General features: G+C 41.0%; 1 protein-coding gene across 1 annotated transcript in view; it reads right to left on the bottom strand.

Annotated features, from left to right (window-relative positions):
- The window catches only part of LOC122796643 (copine-3-like), a 1,386,610-nt gene that overhangs the window by 654,395 nt on the left and 712,495 nt on the right, over positions 1–19,720 (bottom strand). The gene's annotated exons all lie outside the window — the stretch shown is intronic.

Here is a 19,720-nt window from a genome sequence, read left to right as displayed (position 1 = left end):
TATGTTAGCTATTTTGGCCTTTAGGGCTATTAACTACAGACACACATGATCAGATATGTTTTATCTCATTTCTAAGCTTGGTGTTGTACTCAGTCATATCCTGATGCTGAAAAAAAAAACCTCAGCTTTGTGTTTGCTTGGTTCTGCTTCTCGTGTAGCTAGCTCTCTGTTAAATGCAACTATGATGCTGCTGAAGCTTCCTCTAGGGCAGCTGCATCAGGGTCAGTCATTTGAAGGTATTATTGGCTCAGGCTTCAGTTTCTTCCTGAAGATGTTGAGGCAAAGTTAAAGAATTCTCCCTTGGATACTAAAAATCTGCTTGGTTCTGCTGTTGCAGACCTCTTTAAGAATTTATAGAACAAGGGTAAAGTGATGCAAAACTTGAACCAAATTTTCCTTTTCCATTCCTAAGTATCAAAATAATTATCCTTTTAAAGCAGGTCCATTTCTTAAGAAACAACAAAAGAAAAACTCTTATGGGTAAACATTCCTTTAAGGGTAGATTTTCTGACAAACCAGAAAAAGATTCTAAAACTCAGAAGCATTGCTTCGCAAACAAACCTGCTTCCCTGTGACTATCTTCCTCCTCTTCCCTTCAGCCAGCCTCCTCTTTCTTAAAGATTGTCCCTGTCCTTTCCAGTCTGACAGCAGATCATGATAGACTAGGGGGTTCTCTCTATTAAAAAAATACAGAATTTCTTGGATGTCTCTTCATCCTTTTTTATGCATTCCTCAACCACCTCTAAACTAGTTGTCTATTTCCTTCAGTCCTTCAGGATTTTTGGATCATGGCAAAATTCAGCCGGTTTCTCTCTCTCAAAGAGGTAAAAGTTTCCATTCTTGAATGTTTCTGTTTCCCAGGAAGGAGGGCTCCTGGAGACATATTCTGGCTCACTCCTTTCTCAACACCTTTCTTCTGGTGCCCACTTTCAAGATGTTAACTCTTTAAACTCCGTTTCCCACGTTTCTTTCCAATGTCTTTCAAGTATTCTTGGAACTGGAAGATGTATATCTCCACATTCCAATTCATCCTCTTTTCAGGAAGTTTTTCAGATTCTCTCTATCTTTCCCTCTTATTATCGATTCCCTGATTTACCATTTGGTCTTTTTGCAAATACTCCCAGTACTGTAGAAAGTGCTTAGTTCCTGTCATAGCATATAGCAGGTTCCACTGCATTCAGATCTCTCCATATCAGCACAACCTGTTGCTTCAGGCTCCTTCCATCATCTGCTTTTATAAAACTTACAGTTCACAATGGGTCTCCTTTGCAGTCTTGGGTTCACTCTGAACCTAAAAAAGTCCATTATGACCTCCTCTCAGATCAAATCTTTTTGGGTTGCAAAATCCACATTCATTTTATGACTGATTTCTTTCCCATAGCCAAGGTTCTGTCTTTCACAGACTTCTTTCTGAATCTTTTTTATTGCCCATAACCTCTACAAGACATATTTTAAAAGCATTTTCAGACTCCATATGAGGAAGCTACAGTGATATCTCATGTCAGTTTGGCTCCAACAGTGCCATCCCTTAGACTTCCAGATTTCTCTTTTGACTTGCCTAAATACAGAGCTTCTATGGTGGATCAATCAGATATCTGTCAACCGAGGACTGCCTTTTCTGATTCCTTCCCCCTTTCAGGAGCTCTTTATCAATGCCTCATACTGAGCATGGGGAGCTTGTTCCAATGATATCAGAGATATCAGAGTTCAGGGGATCTGGTCTACTTGAGAGGATAAATCATATCAATATCAAGAAGATGAAGGCTTTGATTCTAGCTCTTCAGTTTCTCCACTTCCTCTTGTCATCTCAGACACCAGAGTCAAGTTGTACATCAAATAGGAAGGGTCAAAGCCATATTCTGTTTGCTACCTTGTTCTGATAGCTTGGGACTTTGCTAAACTCACTTCTTCATGCAGTCTACATTCCCTCAGACAAAAACACTTTGACAGATGATGCTTTGAGCATATAGAGCTCAAATCCTCATGAAAGGATGTTACAGTGGGAGGTCTTCCTGGACATTGTCCATCAGTGGGATATTCGTCAAATCAATTTATTTCCCCTCCTCTCAGAACAGGCAACTCCACAGGTTCTGTTCCAGCATGGAAAATGGACACCATGTCTTTCTCTTGGACAGGGATGTTTCTTTATGTATTTCCCACTCTTCTTCTGCCAAAAACATCATGCAAGATTCTGTTGGACTGGACGCAATCTTGTTAGTGACTCTCTCTTTTAGCTCAGATAACATTGTTTTCTCCTCCTTTTTCTTCAGGCCAAGGGCAATCATCATATCACCTCACAGGATGGATTTCCTTGCACAAAACAAGTGCTCTATCATTCACCCTCATCTTTTCACACACTGCAGTTGACTCTTTGGGAGATAGAGAGTTAACTTCTTTTGAACACATTTTTGCTGAGGATGTGGCTCATGTTTTACAGGAGGCTAAAAACTAAACACAAGGAAAGCTTATGGTTCTAAATGGAAATACTTTTCTCTCTGGTGCCAGAAACAGAGCCAAGACCCCCTTTGCTGTGGGCATGCTTCATATCATGTTTATCTGTGTAAGCTGCTGTACACTGGTTTGGCTTATTCTTCTACTGAAGTCTATTTGTTAGCCATTTCAGCCTGTCTGCCCTTAGATCCACCTCTTTCCTCTAGGTTTGAGGTAAAACAATTTTTCAAAGTATTCTTCATTTTAAGCCTCCGAGAAAGAAATATCTCCTTAACTTTGTGCTTGAAACATTAACCCAGCCGCCTTTTGAACCTACCCGTGGTTCTTCCTTGAAATTTTGTACTTGGAAAACCTCTACTCGTGGTACTGACTTAAACCAGAACACTTTTGGAACTACAGGCTCTTAAAGACACTGCTCCTTTATTGGTTTTTCACAGGGATAGGATTTCTCTTTGAACTAATCCTACTTTTATGCCTAAAGTTGTGAATCATTTATCTTTGAATCAGTCTATTTGTCTTCCATCCTTTTTTCCCTTCCCCAGAAAACAGAGGTGAAAGGATTCTTTATTCTTTGGACTTACAAAGGCAGCTCATATATTACATAGCCAAGACTAAACATATTAGACCATCTTTGCAGCTGTTTGATTATTTTCATAAGAAGCTAAATTTGCCAGTTCCTAAGCAAATTACTTTTTCCTGGATATCAAACGCTATTTCTTTTTATTTTTATTATGGGAAACAGCTCCATTTTTCAGTTACAGCCCATTCTACTAGGGTGGTTGCCTCTTATGGATCTTTCATCAAGGGCTTAAATGCTAAGTCCATTCTTGAAGCAGCCATTGGGTTACACATACTAAACACAAGTTGTCTAAGACCAGAGCAGATTTTGCTAGGTCCATTCTCCAAGGCATTTTAGATGATTCTCCCTTGTCTTCTTCCTCCACCCAGTGCCTTCAGCAGATTTAGTATTCTCCCTTATGTAAGGAATACTGGAACAGTGACCTTGGAAGGATACAATCCAGTTGTGTAAATCTTATTACAGCAGATATCCTACTGATTAGTGTTGCAGTATTACATTCCTCCATTCTTCCCCCTCTTCTTTCCCCTCTGGCCAAAGGGTATTCCTTTTCTTTTTTACTGGGTGAACATGCACATAAGTTTGAACTTTCCTCACCTTCTGTTTATCTGGTTCTCCTAGAACAAATATTATTTTTCCAGGTGAACATGAACATATGCTTGTAGTTTCCTCAAGTTCTGGCTCTCCTGGGACAAATAATTTCTGATGTTTTTCGTACATACATCCAATATGTACCTTACATCCTCAGGCTTTGATTGTATGTCGGACATATGATACTTGGAAGGGTCCAGGCTTTGGTATGCTGACCAGATGTTCAGCTATCCTTGGAAAGATATCCTTCATGTAAGGAATACTGCAACAGTGATTAGTGGGACATTTACTGCTGCAGTAAGATCTTATAAAACATTATTTTCTAGACCACTACAAAACCACTAAATGCTACCATTATTTCTTATAGTAACAGCATTCAAGGAGAGTATAGTAACATAATCCTTTCCCTTTCTTAAGATTGAAGGAAGCTTTGTCTGTTTGTTTTTAACTTTCTTTTTCTTTGTTTAACACGTACCCCTATAGAGTTTTTACATCCCTCTAAATAGCTTAATTCATGGTTCTCATCCTCACACTCATCTTTGTCTGTAAATAAAACATCAAATCTGTTCTGTATAGAAACAGAGGAATCAGGTAAATCATCAGCGTTTGGATCAGTAATCTCCTCAAGTGGATGCAAAGATGCATCTTTATCCAAAAACTCGACAGTATCAACTGCATCATGCTTATTACAACTAACCATGCCTTCTTCAGATGCATGAAAAGACTGCATTTGGGGCAATCTAACCAAGTACGACATTCTTTACTGCATTTATGACAGAATTATCTAAAATGTTTCTTACCATGATCCCAGTCACCACAAATATTGCATAGTCTCATACGACATGCTCCAATTACCTGGTCAAATGACCAAAACAAATGACAAGATTTGGGCTGTGTTGTTCTCCTATTTTGGACAAAACAGAAGAGTCTTTGTGGGTTCTGTTCAAGCAGCTTTATTTATACAAACAAATCACTAAAGAAGTTTACTGACTTTAACTTAAGTAACTTATATACAACCTAACAACTGCGATCATGTATGCTCTCACTCTGGCTACTCTTACAAAATGGCACTAGGGATTGCACGCGTCTGGAATTTATACGTGCACATACAGCCTTGACATGCTTCTTAAAGACACAGCACACATCAATTGTCCTCTGATATACAGGCTGTCCCACATACTTAACAGAAAATTTATGACCTTGCAGCAGACAGCACATATATGCCCTATGTCCACAAATGCCTGTCACAACAAACAGGCTGTACTTCAAAGATTTTGTCAGTGAACTGAAAAAAAAAAAGAAGAAAGAAAGGATGTTCTCCTTTTCTATGTCTGAAGTTGCACAGTCATGTTATACGTTATCTAAAACTTCTTTAACTGAATAGCACAATTATAACTAATAACTTCCGGACATCTGGACCCAAAGCTACATTAAGTGACTCTTAAGTCAACTCTTCAATGATTCATTACTCAAGTGTACAAAGCCCTGACATTAGTTGGAAGCAATCCCAATGACACAAGGACAGAGTCCAACAAATACCCCTCTACATTTCTTTTTCATTTTTTTGCAAGATTCCACACAACTGGACAATGAAGGTTAACCAATGACTCTGATAAAAGACTTGGTGTACCGCCTGAAGCTGAGGTACCATTCTGCACTGAAATCACAATCAAATGCTCCTGACTCACTTCAAAAACTGCTACAGGGGATTCTGGTCTCTCTTGTGATCCAGTAGGTGAAGCCTGCAATAGAGGAACAAATCTCTCCATTGCCTCTCTCCAGGAAAGCACAACCTCATCAACAGGTTACAGTTCCTCAATTAGTTTTACCAGAACTGAATTTTAAGCCCATGGCTAGCTCTATAATTGCAACAGGAGATTCAGTTCATAAGCTGATACTAGACTATCTGCCCTAGGGCATTTATAAGCCTAGCCAAAGTGTGTTTGGCTTTTGCCACCCTTTGAGATTAGTTGACTGTGCCTCTGTATAGTAGGTCACAGAAGATAGCCCTTTTGAGGTTAATTTACTGTGCCCCTGTCTAGTAGGGACACAGAAGAGATCCCAGGGGTAAACCTACGATCTCCCATCCACTCGCCAAGATTTCTCTTGAAGGGGGTCATTGAGGGACTCTGCCTAACATGGATTGGGAGTTTGTTCCAGAGTGAGGGGAGCCTCTGGGATATGAATCTGTCCCTCCAGCATGTCCTATTTATTTCTGTGCTGATGTTTAAGTCCCTGGAGCGTATAGCTCTAAGGGATTTGGATTTCCTGAGGTGGAGCATGTCCATTAATTCTGGGTTGGACATGGCTTTATACGTCAGGCACAAATCGCCTCTGAGTAGGGGGTAAGCAACTGAGTAGAGCTGGAGTTTCTTTAGCCTAACTGCATAGGGCATCTGTTTGAGTCCCTTGATCCTCTTGGTGAGGTACTTTTGGGGTCTTTCCAGTTGCTGCAGGTGTCGGGTAAGGTACATCCCAAATGGGGCATTGTATTCAATTATGGGCCTGATGAGTGATGAATAGAGGAGCACAATGACCTCTCTTGATCTAGATGTGAACCCTTTCGTGATAAGGTGGGCTATATAGAAGGTCTTTCTAACCACTTTGGCAACGTGATTGTCAAAGGAGAGATTGCTATCTACTTGGGTCCCCAAATCCCTAATTACTTCTTCCGTACTTAATGGATTACCACCTATGTGGTAATTTGTGGGCACTTTGTTTTTCCCAAAGGGGATGACTATGCACTTTTTGGCATTTAGCTTTAGGCTATGGCTCTGGCACCAGTTATCCGTTTGTGTGAGAACCTTTTGGAGGATGCTTGTGTCAGTCGGTGAGTCGATTATGGCGCCCAGTTTGCAGTCATCTGCGAACTTGGTCAGCCATAGTCCTCCCATGTTAGCCTGTACCTCAGAGAAATGTATACCGAACAAGAGAGGTCCCAGAACTGAGCCTTGTGGGACGCCACTTATAACTGGTTTAGAGTCTGACATGGCACCTGCAATTCTGACCATGTGGGTTCTATCCCTGAGCCAGTTTGCAACCCATCTTGTGACATAGGGATTGATATTTAAGCTGGTGAGCTTATTTATGATGCCCAAGTGGGGTATTGTGTCGAAAGCTTTTGCGAGATCCAGGTAAGCTGTGTGGACTATTTTCCCTTCATCTATGGCATTGGTGACCGTTTCAAAGAAGTTGACCAGGTTCAAGAGGCAAGATCGGCCCTTAGCAAAGCCGAACTGGGTAGGATCCAGTGTTTGGAGGTTCCCAATGTCTTTGTTTATGAGTTTCATGATGATACGCTCCATAGCTTTGCAGACCAGGCTAGTCAGGCTTATAGGGTGGTAGTTTCCGGTGTCCGGTGTGGCACCACCTTTGTGGAGTGGGACCACTGTTGATGTACGCCATTCCTTGGGTACATATCCTGTAGTAAGGCTGAGATTGAACAGTGACTTTATGTGAGGGTTCAGTTCTTCTTGGAGTTCGTGTAAGATGCAGCCCGGGACACCGTCCGGTCCCATTGATGCTGTGTTTTTTGCTTTGGAGAGGAAAGCTCTCACCTGTTCATCTGTGATGTCAGGGAGGCTACACTCTGTTGGGATAGACATTTGCTCTTTTGGGGGGGAAGGGGGGGGGAGTTTGCACTGAACCTGTCTACCAGGATGTTGGCAATGTCTGTGGGTTCAGTGTATTTTTTGTCATTTTGAACCGACTCAGAGCATATCTGGGAGTTGCCACCCAGGTTCCTGACATAACTAAAGAAGGCTTTGTGATTATCTTTAGCATCTTGTGCAATTTTTCTTTCGAAGCTGGCCTTAGATGATTTTATGAGGGATCGTAGTTTCTTGCTAGTACTGATCAGAGATGCCTTCCCTTTTCGGGATTTTGCTCTATCATGTAGTAGCTTCCTGCTTCTGTTGTATAGCTTATTTATGGCTAGGGACCACCAGACAGGTCTCCTGCCTTTGGAGGAACGAGTCTTGGTTTTATTTGGGATAGCACGATCCATGCATTCCTGTAGGTGTCCATAGAAAGCATTTGTAAAGGATTCTGCGGTTTGGGCCATATTTTCCACTGGCCCGGGGGCTTTGAAGGATTCCACCTCGGGTTTGAGAAGTGCGAAGTTTGCTTTTGAGAAGTTCTTTACCGTGGTTTCCTTGGCTGGGGGTGGGGACGGGATATGGATGTCCAGTGAAATTAATTTATGGTCAGATCTTACCAATGAGGGGTATACCTCTGGTATGGAACATAGAGTCCCCATGTTGGTGATGATCAGGTCCAATATGTTTTCCCCTCTTGTGGGATGGTGACCAGTTGTTCCATAGCATTTGAGTTTATAAATTCTAGGAACCATTGGGCAAGGGTGTTGGGGCTTGAGTAGTGCTCCCAGTCTATGTTTGAGTAGTTGAAGTCACCCAATATAATGGTGTTTGGAGAGACTTTCATATTCTCCAGTGTTCTCAGGAAAGCCAAGTGGGGTTCCTGAATTTGGGAGGGTGGTCTGTAGCAGGCTACAAACTGAAAGGCAGTTTTGCCCACTGTTAGTTGCACATGGATGGTCTCCGATGCTTCATGCAGTGCCACTAACCTGGAGGTGTGGGTATCTTTGATGAATATGGATACTCCCCTCCTTTTATGGTTCGGTCCGAGTTTTGGGGCCGAAAAGCATGGTATGAGGTATAACCTGGTAGTGCTGGGGTGCTCTCGGGAGCCTTAAACCAGGTTTCTGTTACTGCACAGATATCGATATTCTCCATACTGAGGAGAGCCTCGAGTGCGTGCATCTTGAGGTTTAGACTTCTGGTGTTGAGCAGCATTACCCTTAGTTTCTTTTTCTTTGTGTTGTCTATGGAGCCTTGCCTAAAAAGGCACTATGGGGGTGGCAAGAGCCTTAGCCAGTATTCGAAAGCCCAGGGGTGACAGGTGCAAGCCGTCCCTAGCGAAGCAACATGGCTTGTCGAGCATGTCATCCCAGGCTGACAGACACTGGATCCCCTTTGAATGACACCAATACTTTAGCCAATTGTTAAAATTGATCATTTTGTCTTTATACTGTGGCATCATTCTTGGTGAGGGTAAGATGCTACTTAAGGTCAGGGTCATACCGGCCTGGGCTACATGATCAGAGAGCTCCTCTATGTCTCTTTTCATGTAGTCCAGGGAGGTATGTCTCAAGTCATTTACACCAGCATGGACAATGATGGAGTCATATTTGTACTTGCTTTGGAGTGACCTGAGTGCTTGTGTTATGTGGCGGATCCTGGCACCCGACAGGCAGCTTACAGTGACCTTCTCCTTGTTCAGCCTGGTGAGTGGGAAGTCAGTGTTTCTGACAATAGAGTCACCTATTACAAGTGTATTAGGTGTGTTGTTTAGCCTTAAGGGCTGTGACTGTGTGGCTCACTGACTTTGTGAACTATGTGATACATGGGTATTGTTGTGGGGTAGCGGTTGATTGGATGTCTGCTTTGGAGGTCTCTGCTGCTTGGGCAGATTTTTATTTAGAGCCTCCTAGTATGGTTTTGTGTGTTTATGTGTTTGGTTTTCTGTTGCGATAGGTCTATGTGAGATTGGATTTGTGGTGTATGTGGTTACCTTCCCCTCCTGACTGACTGCGCCAGTATTGGGTTGAGAGAGCTCAGCCTCCAGTTTGGCTATATAGTTGCATCTCTCAGATATATTTGAGCTTGTTGGGAGGAGGAGAGGGTGGTCTGTGCACATGAGGCAGTTGCAACATTGCCTCAAGATTCCCAGATTCACCAGCTGGACTGGTGAGTAAACCCGAAACTGACTTTTGGACATGCCAGAATACTATAAGGAACGACTTTTTGACTGATCAAAAAGGACCAATAGGGAGCCAAGTACTTAAAGGGAGTATAACGGGGTGTAGTGCTTTAGTTTATTAGTGCTTACTTATAAGATTACTTATACGAGCAACTGCAGGGCTTTAGAATGAAAATAGAGTGCTTACTTTGAGATTTAGAACAGTTCTAAGGGAAAAAGTGAAGAGCAGACTTTGTGGAGCCGGGAATAGTTTAAACCCGTTTAAGCGGCGCTGCCAGATGCTGTGCTATGCGCAAAATCGTGCAAAACCACACAAATGCGGGTTCTAAAGCAAGGAAACTGAAAGAGATAGGAATTGACCCAGAGCGGCCAATAAGCTACTAGTTTCAGTGCTGAGACCACTCCTCCAGGGACAGATAGGCCGCTCAAAGCTCCCCACTCTCACTGGTGAACAGAGAAGCTTCCTCCTATCCAAGTAAGGATATGGGCAACACAGGAAACTACACCACAGTCCGGAATTCAGCAAAACCTGAAATCTGGACTAATCTAGTTCAGCAAAGGCAGGAAATGAGAATATTTTTTGTGTTTCTTTTTTTCAGGAAACAGCAGAAAAACACACAGAAAACCCTGTAAATCCCATAAACAAGCTAGCGCACTTTAGTGTCTAGCCTACAACAATTATGCAATACAAAAACGACTTAAATTGATATAAAACAAGTGCAAAAACTGTAAAAAGCAGAAGGCAAATGTAATTTAAACTTTTTAAAGCACAGATCAGTTAGAAATTCACTTTTTAGGCAGGAAAAGGCAGTCGGAGCAAAAAAACAGAGAAAAACAATACTTAAATCTGGAAACGTCTCTCTGTTGCCTGTATCACTCTGCAGGACACCATGAGGAGCTGTGCGGAGTTGTATACTGGTGCAAAACCGCACAAATGCGGGTTTTAAAGCAGGGAAACTGAAAGAGATAGGAATTGACCCAAAACGGCCAATAAGCTACTAGTTTCAGGGCTGAGACCACTCCTCCAGGGACAGACAGGCTGCTCAAAGCTCCCCACTCTCACTGGTGAACAGTGAAGCTTCCTCCTATCCAAGTAAGGATATGGGCAACACAGGAAACTATACCACAGTCCGGAATTCAGCAAAACCTGAAATCTGGACTAATGTAGTTCAGCAAAGGCAGGAAAAGAGAATATTTTTTTTTTTGTTTTTTTCAGGAAACAGCAGAAAAACACACAGAAGACACTGTAAATGCTATAAACAGGCTAGCACACTTTAGTGTGTAGCCTACAACAGTTATACAGTACAAAAACGACTTAAACTGATATAAAACAAATGCAAAAACTGTAAAAAGCAGAAGGCAAATGCAATTTAAGCTTTTTAAAGCACAGATCAGTTAGAAATTTGCTTTTTAGGTGGGAAAAGGCAGTGCGAGCAAAAAAAAAAAAAAAAAAAAAAAAGAGAAAAAATACTTAAATCTGGAAAAATTTCTCTTGGGTCTCTCTGTTGCCTGTATCACTCTGCAGGACACCACGAGGAGCTGTGCGGAGTTGTATACAATAACAAACTTTTTAAATCACAGATTCGCTAAAAAAAAACTGTCATTTTAGGCGGAATTAGTTAGGACAGCAAGAAAAGCAGAAAAGTGATACTTAATCACTCCAAAGTCACTCTTTTGTCTCTCTGCTATAGTCTGGCAATACTTCCATAGCATTAAGTGAGGGAATGAGCAGGGGAAGTTCCACAGTGCCCTGGCCAAATTTCCCCAGTACTGACATATTAATGCAACCAAGTTGGCATACTCTGACGACGGAATTTGTAGTTTGCATAAAACAAACATGGGCACTTCTATTTGGTTGAGAAACTATTGCAGTACAGGTGGGGGCTTTTTCGGTAAGAAAATTAAGTTTTTCTATGTATTATGCAAATTACATTTCCAAAATAGATATACATTTAGCAAAGTATAACTTTATTGGATAGGAAATGTTTCCTATAAATACGAACCTGAGTTGTATTGGTTTATTGGATAGGAAGTAATCTTTCGAATACAAAAATAAAATGTAATGAAAACTGATGCAACTAATCGTGCCACTGTTTTTTCTCCTCCGGTGGAAATCTTACATCTATCGCATTCAACATAGATTCAAATCAGTCTTTTTGTTTTTTCTTTGCAGCTTGAGTTTGATGCCAAAGGAATTCTGCTAGGTAAGATTCAAGATGGTTGCAGGCTGTACCTCTGTTTTTTATTTTTCCATTTGATGGAGCCCCACATGCATTCTACACCCTAAGTGTGTACTCCCATTTCAAGATCAACAAAGTTGTATTTGTGGTTCACTTTTCCATATAGGAAACCAGCTTCTTCAAGTTCACTTGTCTGGTAAGCCCTCAACAATCTGAGTAAAGTGTATTGTCCTCTTTAATGTTGTCATTGATTTTCTGCATTAGAGTAGCAGCACTTCTGTTAGGTATAGTAGCAAGGAAAGCTTCTTTGGTGTCTTGGCATATACCACTGAAAATCCCTTGTTGCAGCAGTACACACCCTGCATGATTCTTTTTCTTAGTAAACAGACTTTTGTCAACTTCAACAATGTGTCCTGGACCACCAATTTTCTTTCTTTCTTTCTTCTCCCTCCATTTCAAGAATGCAAACCTCTCTCAAGTAATTGTTCCAGTCTATAACAGTTTTACAGGTCATATCCAGTTTTTCTTCACAAAATTTAATTGACGTTAATTCCTTGTGCCAACAATAAATAAACTGTATAGCTGTCGTATACGAAATTCGACTTGCTTCGAACCAATTTCCACTTTGCATTCTCACATGTTGATTGCACTTCTCTACATTACATTTCCAAAACACCTGTTTTCCAAAGTATAATTTTATGAGATACCAATTACTACATTCCCAACTGTCCTGCAAAATACCATACTGTTGCAATAATTTGATCACATCTTTTTCATTAGCAGGCAAATCCCACAGATGCATATTGGGAAGAAATGTTTATAAACAAAAGGTAAAGAACAATATAATGAATCTGATTTTAGAAAATAACGTTAAATTTAGCAGCATGTGAAGGGTTGCTAGAATATGGCAACGGTGAGTCGTTTGTCCATAATCTGAAGAATTATGACAGATTTGGCACCTGGTTGGGTTAATACGGAAGTGCCATTTCTCCTAGTCAGTATAAACATCACCTTGGCTTTCCTTTGAAAAGCGGCCACTAGCCTAGTGGGACAAACTAAGTCAACAAATAAATAAATAAATAAAAGTGGTGAAACACAGTCTACAGAACACCAGTGTAGTACAGAGTTGCCTAATTTGTAGACTCTACCAACAGGCAGCTATGTACTCATTCCCAGCTGGGGAAAACTCATTTCATTCTCACAGAAAGCATTTAAGCAACTTAGCTGTAGACACCTTGTTTAATACTTGCAGAAAGTCTACAAGCATCAAAAACAAACTCTGCCCTTGAAGAGCAAAACTGAACACTCAGGTACTACGAACTACTGTTTAAACTATGCTTGAAGTCCTGTGCTTTGTTCTTGTAATTAAGTGCAGGTTAACAGTCTTGCTGTGTTGGGCTAACACATCAGCATTTATATAGTATATTACAATGCACATCCCCTTCAGTAAAGCATTGAAGTTACTTTAGTTAACAAACACCCATGTAAATTACTTAAAGGACCCCCTGCATGACTTTACACTTCACAATAAAAACATCAACACTCTTCAAACATTTAAGAAAAGCAATCAACAGGCCCTACACTCAGTGGTCTCCATTTATTTACAGGAGAGCTGCATTCCTAGATGATGGCTTTAAACCAGTAACATTAACAAGTTAACATACAGTCATTACTGGAATACCTGGAATCTTACTTCAACCTAAAATTTAGCTTCAGATAAAACCAGAAAAAGGCACTAGTACTACAGTTACATTAAATATGTTTTCTTATAAAGATGAATGGCAAGGCAGGTGGTTATTCAAATAATGAAAACTACAGCCTACAATACAAAAGACAAAACTCAATACCTCTAGAAGGCAACTGATTCCAATGTGTTAAGGTGCATGGGATGCAATAAAGGAATGACCTCTGCACACCTCTGTTGATTTGTATGTTAATTAGATGACTCAGTGTGTAATCAGCATCTCGATTGTGCAATTGTGCAAGCAATAGTGTCCTTACTGTCCCCAACACACACACACACACACACACACACACACACACACACACACACACACACACACAAATAATATGAAAAAAGACACCGATGCACACTTTTACCATTTAAGCAGCCAAAGGAGGAAATTTGATATGAAAATGAAAAAGACGTAAAGTCAAAGTAGAAACAAAAGGTATAACCCATGCTCTCATTTTTTGCAGAAGGTACAGACATGGTCAAATTGGATAGACCTAAGGACATTACTTCCCATTAACATCTGTACTTCAATGTTTACAAAACTTTCGTTCACACTACTGTTTTTCTGTTACTAAAGGTAAACAAACAGGTTATATTTTAGTACTGCAATAATTATATCAATCAATGTTTTGGTTTTAAAGATTATGAATTGTCAGGCAAGCTGCTTACAGATTGAAAGTAGTCTTAGCTCAGTTTACAGTACAGTACAGAAGCAGTCACCTGCACAGATCCTTTGCAGTCTTTTCAAGTAACTCATGACAAATCAAAGCAATTGGGTTGAGTACTGTTTGTGAACAGCACTGCTCAGCTGAACAACTCACAACGGCTATCCCCAAAGCCAGTGAATCTTCACTCCTTAGTAATGGGCATAATAAAACAACAGACAATGACTTAACACTGTGTTTGGTTCTGATTCTAAATTCCACAAACAAAATAAATGTGGTAATGGCTCTCATGTATATGTAATACAAAGTGTGAGTACGTCAGCTTTAGATGTGGTAGCATTGGCTTTGAAGAACTGGCAGGTGCTTAAAGAAAAGCTGGCAACAAAAGAGCTGCAAATATGTAACTCAGCCTGCTGTGACATTCATCAGTTACTATATGGAAAACAGTAAACCTGTAAGGACTACTTAAAGGACCACTATGGGAAGAAACTGTACAATCACATTTGTATAAATTGTTATGAAGTTGTACACAGTCCAAACTGCCAGAAGCACATCACTACTTATTGCTACTAATTTTAATTTTTTCAAACCTTAAACGGCCTCATGAAGCAGAATTAACAATGAAGGCAAAAGGCTTTGGAGCATTAACATTTTGAATTTTGGTATCACAAGAAACATATTTAGATAAAACAGATCCAGAAAGGGTCTCCGTGTTCATTCTTTTCTTCACACTAGAAATAGTCTTGAGTAGAAACTCCTGTACTTCCTCTCTGACTGGGAACTCCTCTAAGGCCCCTGACTGCATCATTTCTTTTAAGACTGCAGGAATGAAAAGTAGTTGATCCTTGGGAATAGGGGGGAATGCCTCTGTATCTGTGCTCCTTGATGGAACTGAAGCAGTTTCCTTGTTGGGATCCAGGGACACCACAGTAGATCAGCCAAATAATTAATACAAAAAAACTTACGGGACTCCTTGAAAAGTGGTCAGGTTTCCTAGGAGAAGGGGGAAAGGAGTCTGGCTGTACAGATTCCTATGTAAATACATCAACAAGGACATCTACCACTGAGCAGCAGGTCCATGAAAGCTCTATATATGAGCTAGCCCTCTGAGTATCCTTAGTCTCTCACTGAGACACCTCTTTCATTTCTATAAATAGTGTCTCTAAAGAAGAAATCCGCTTGTGAGGAAGCAGGGGAAAGAATGTCCTCAGCTCCAGATTCATAAATCTCAGCAGAGGGGATCCTGCCTAGATAAGCCAATTCATCTGCTTCAGAATTATGGCAGTCAAAAATCTTGAAGATGAGAGTCCACTCAGTCTTTTCAGAAGGGACTCCAGACTCCTTTGGTATTTCTAAGTCTGGCTTTTTGAATTACAAAAAGGATATGAAAACAATAGCCAGTTAAACCAGATTGTCGGAAAAAGCCGGGGGGGGGGGTAAATCACTGCCCACCTCAGGCTGACCAAGCTGGTTAGCACAAATTGAGTCTTAGATGCCTTTTGACCCTAATCACCTTAAAGCCGCTGGTTACTGCAAGGGAACAGAGGCCTCAGTTTGGTTTCCAGGGATTTCTATGTTGACCAAATATTAGGTATCCCACCTTACCTTTCAGACATGTGAATATAAGCCTCTGAAACTGAAGGGCCTCTGGTCTCAAGAGGTGTGGCAGAGACTTTGGTCTGTAAAGACATACAATGTAATAAAGGTGTGGCAGCCTGATAAGTGGTTGCAAGTACCATGACAGCACAAAATCAGGCACACACCTCTTTTTTGGCTCTGAACTCCTGAATAAACTGTTGCCAGCTTCAGACTGTCCTAAGGATGAAACTGGTACAATGTGGACAGGAGTCCACATCATGCACTGGTCTGAGGCACAACAATTACAGATTGTGGAAATCTTTGTGGGAGATCTGCTTCCCATGCATGATCCAGTGATTAACTTTAACAAATACTTCTCCTTTACAGCTACCCTCAGAATCGGACATAAGCCATATCCACAAAATGCAACAGAGACAATAAGGAAAATCCCCTTAGGGATATCTGAGTGGCTCCTGCAAGCAAGCTAAATGAAGGACTCAAAACATTATGGAACATATGGTATGCAGCACTGTATAGCAAGAAAACTCTACAGGTGGCATCAGCATCCTTCCTTATGTCCTTGACAGGCGGCCTAGTCTAAAGCACTGAGGGAAGATCAATTCTATAAGTTTGGTCAGATAGGCCACCTGCAAGAAGGAATCCCAAAAGTAATGAATGCAACAGTGAATACTACAATGAAAATCGGGGAAACCACACCTGTCTGGTGCTCTCAAAGACAAATCCTGGTGACCCTAATAAAGGAGAAGGCCTGTCCTGCTTTTTTGTGACCTTACCTTTTCCAACCTGCATTTTTCCTTTCGTTTGCCATTTCAAAACTAATACATTCCTTCTTTTCTGATGACTTTTATAACCAAAATTTTTGTGCATGTCATAGTGGGCCTCCAAGTGTTCTACCCCAAGCACACAACACAAAGTTCATGAGCATCCTATGGGAAACCTTCTGGTCACACTTCAAACATTTCTTAAAGACTAAGGTATTATCCCCTTTGTTTCTATACATAATAACAACACTTTAATTAGCATCAATAAATAGCACCACAAGCTGAAAAAAAAAACAGTGCCAGAAAGACAGCCAAAGTCAACAGCCAGTTTAGGTAAAGGAAACCGGAACAAAATAATCAAAAATAATGTAAAAAAAAAAAAAAAACCTGCACTATCTCTACGTAAAATTAAAACAAAAAAATGAAAAATGTGATAAACATTCAAGAATGTACTTCACCCTGGGATTGCTCAGCTGACAGTCAAATGCAAACAAGATCTGGAGAGAAAGTGAAGCACAGTGCATTGTGGGAGTGATAAAAAGACTGTGAGCTTGGGAAAGCAAATCAATTCTAGAACAGTTACTATCTGCAGTGATCAGTCATGCCTTTAAGCGGACACAGTGGAGCATGCAAGATCAGCCTCCTCAGTGTAGTTGGAAACCAGAAGTAGTTGGAAACAAGGTCACCAGGAATGTACATTCTCTACCTTACCAAGCTCTAAGGAAAAGTTACTTGGAAGAAGCCCAAGGAGCCACCCTCCATACTCTGAGAAACAGAAAGCTCATCTATCAATTTGAGCTGATAAGAGAAAACTGGTCAAGGTCTTTTTTATCCGCTAAGAAGCAAATGTGCAACACTGGGTTCATTGCCTAACATGCATGCAGATGCCTCTTCATTCTTCTGCAGCAGTAAGAATGGGGTAATTGGCTAGTCTTAAAATGGCCCATAATGGCAGTTAGCCTAGTACTAACCTATGAACCTATGATTAAGTAGTCAAGGAAGTACACCCCCAGGAAGGGGGCTGCCTTTACACAACTTAAGAAGGCATCAAAGAGGGACTGAACCCCTTGTTCAAATAGCCCACTCATGCCAATGGCAGCATTCAGCAGGAGGTGGTCCATGCCACTTCCATGGGAGATGATTTCAGCCAAATCCAGTACCGTGGGTCCACACAGTTATGTCCACTGACCTCACCAGTGTATTCACAGCAGAAATCAGCCACACAGTAAGATGGGCAAGGCAGCAGCCATGGGAAAGCAACATATTCCCTAATCCCAGAATGAGGAAGAGGAGTTCAACACAGCCAGGATGGCCTCCAGCAGGATAGACAGGAACATGAGCAAGTGACATAGCCAGTTAAGGGCTCTAAAACCAAGCATAACTGAATCATGAACCTTTCTTGCCTCCCCTGATCCTTTTCTTGGTCATATTGAGCAGTACGGAAGAAGAAGGAACAACGGTAGTAGAAATAGGATGCTTCCAGGTGTCAGTGATAAAATCCTCAAAGGTGTACTCCAAGAAAGGGATGGTCACACAATCTGGCAGACATGCACTGCCCAAAGGCTCCAGGTACAAAAGTAAGCAATATCTCATGCATTCTCAAGACATCTCCAAAGTAAATCATCCCAGGAGGAGCTGTTGGGCCCTATAAGACTCCAATTTTTCATCCATGCCACAAATGAAGACTTCAATACTGCCTCTTGGTAGCCAAATGGGAGAAAATCCTTAGCAAGCTATCTGTTACATGGCAAACTGCGTTATAACGTACATGACCATTCAGGCCAGGTGAAGTCCCAACAAGACTTGGACACATTTCTCATCTCTCAGTCTCAGGCCCCAGACCCTTCTCCTCATCCAGGGCTGACCAATCCAGCTATGTTGATGAGGAGACCCTGAAAACTGTAACGTCAACTTCAAGTATCCACATTCTATGACAGAATGATTCAAGGGGCTGTTTTTCATAATTAGGCTAAACTTACAGCTAAACTGATGAGATAGGGAAAAGGAGGCAAGAAAATGTTGGGGAGCATCTCCTCCTTGGGTGGAATCCTTGGGTGATACTCTCTCAAACCTCAACCTTTTCATAGAAACAGATAATTAGAATGGCATCAAACCCCTGCAAGATTCAAGAGGATATGGATAATGTACAATTAACTTTCTGAGGCCTATATGCCATCCTACTGTCTAAGCACAATCTCAAGTGAAACTCCAACCCAACAGGCTGTGCGACAAGATAGTACCCTTCCACTGGCACCATAAAGAGCCTTCTTCTGCCAATATTCTCAAATTCAGAGAGGACCAGAAAAAAAATCTCAAAGGACATGAAAACTGACAGCAGCCAGGATCAACAGCTGAGCCATGTGAAATGCAAAAAATGAAATGACAGGCAATGGAGAAGCTGCACTTGTGTAGTCAATGTTCAACATCAGAAAATGTGTCATCACACATTCGCGCCCATCCTTTAGCAATACAGCTCTATCTGAAATGAAGCCAAATGCTGGCTGATGGAGAAGATAAAATCACAGGTCCCAACAAGGGGCCCCCTAACTGTCAGACCTGGTTGCTTCCAGACTGAAAGTGGAAATTGTCAGTATGTGCAACAAAGCAAGTGTGACCCAAGATTCTACACCAACACCCTCAAATAGCTCTTTCAGAGATTCTTAGAAGCACTGCAAGGACATCCTGGACAATCAGAAGTATACTATAGTTGTGAAGGCTGCCAGCCTAGCCAGATAGAATTGTGCAGATAATTCTGTCATTTGTAAATATAAATGTTGAAATACAGGCTTGTTTTCTTAAATGAAAGAATATGCTGTGAAATGGTGAACTTAAAAGAATGTAGCAACATTGCCCTCTGCTGTAAAGAAAGCTAAGTCAAGCATTTCTTGTCTGTCCTTTGAAATTAAAATTATTTCATGCCTGTCCCTTTGAAGTTAGAATTTGGAGTTGGTGAGTCTGGAGTGAAGCATCCTGCCTATTGTTTTAACTTAAGGAATAATTACTACAGTTTACATGTGGAATGTATTTTATTGATGTAGTTTCCTGCAGGTGAAAGACAACAATTATGTAGTATCTGTTAGCCTGGGAACACCAGGAAAGTGTGAAATGATGTAATGGAAACAAGGACTGCAATAGCAATTTAAACAGAGAGAATCAGAAGGCATTAAGCATTTTTGTCTTGACCATCCATCTCATAGCACTGTCTTGCTCATATGTAAGTTATCTTAGACTTGTGTTTTCTTTTAGAGATAGCTAGAAAGATGATACTGTTTTTCTGTGATGTCAGAACTGTACTACTGAATTATTTTAAGTATTTTTGTGTGATCTCTGAACTCGACTAGCACTGTGTAGTAGAAAGTATTGTCTTGTGGTTTTAATTA

Source organism: Protopterus annectens, chromosome 3.part0 (genome assembly GCF_019279795.1).
Source record: "Protopterus annectens isolate FY-2018-M chromosome 3.part0, PAN1.0, whole genome shotgun sequence".
Lineage (NCBI taxonomy): Eukaryota > Metazoa > Chordata > Ceratodontiformes > Protopteridae > Protopterus > Protopterus annectens.
This window is presented reverse-complemented; position numbering and strand designations above follow the sequence as displayed.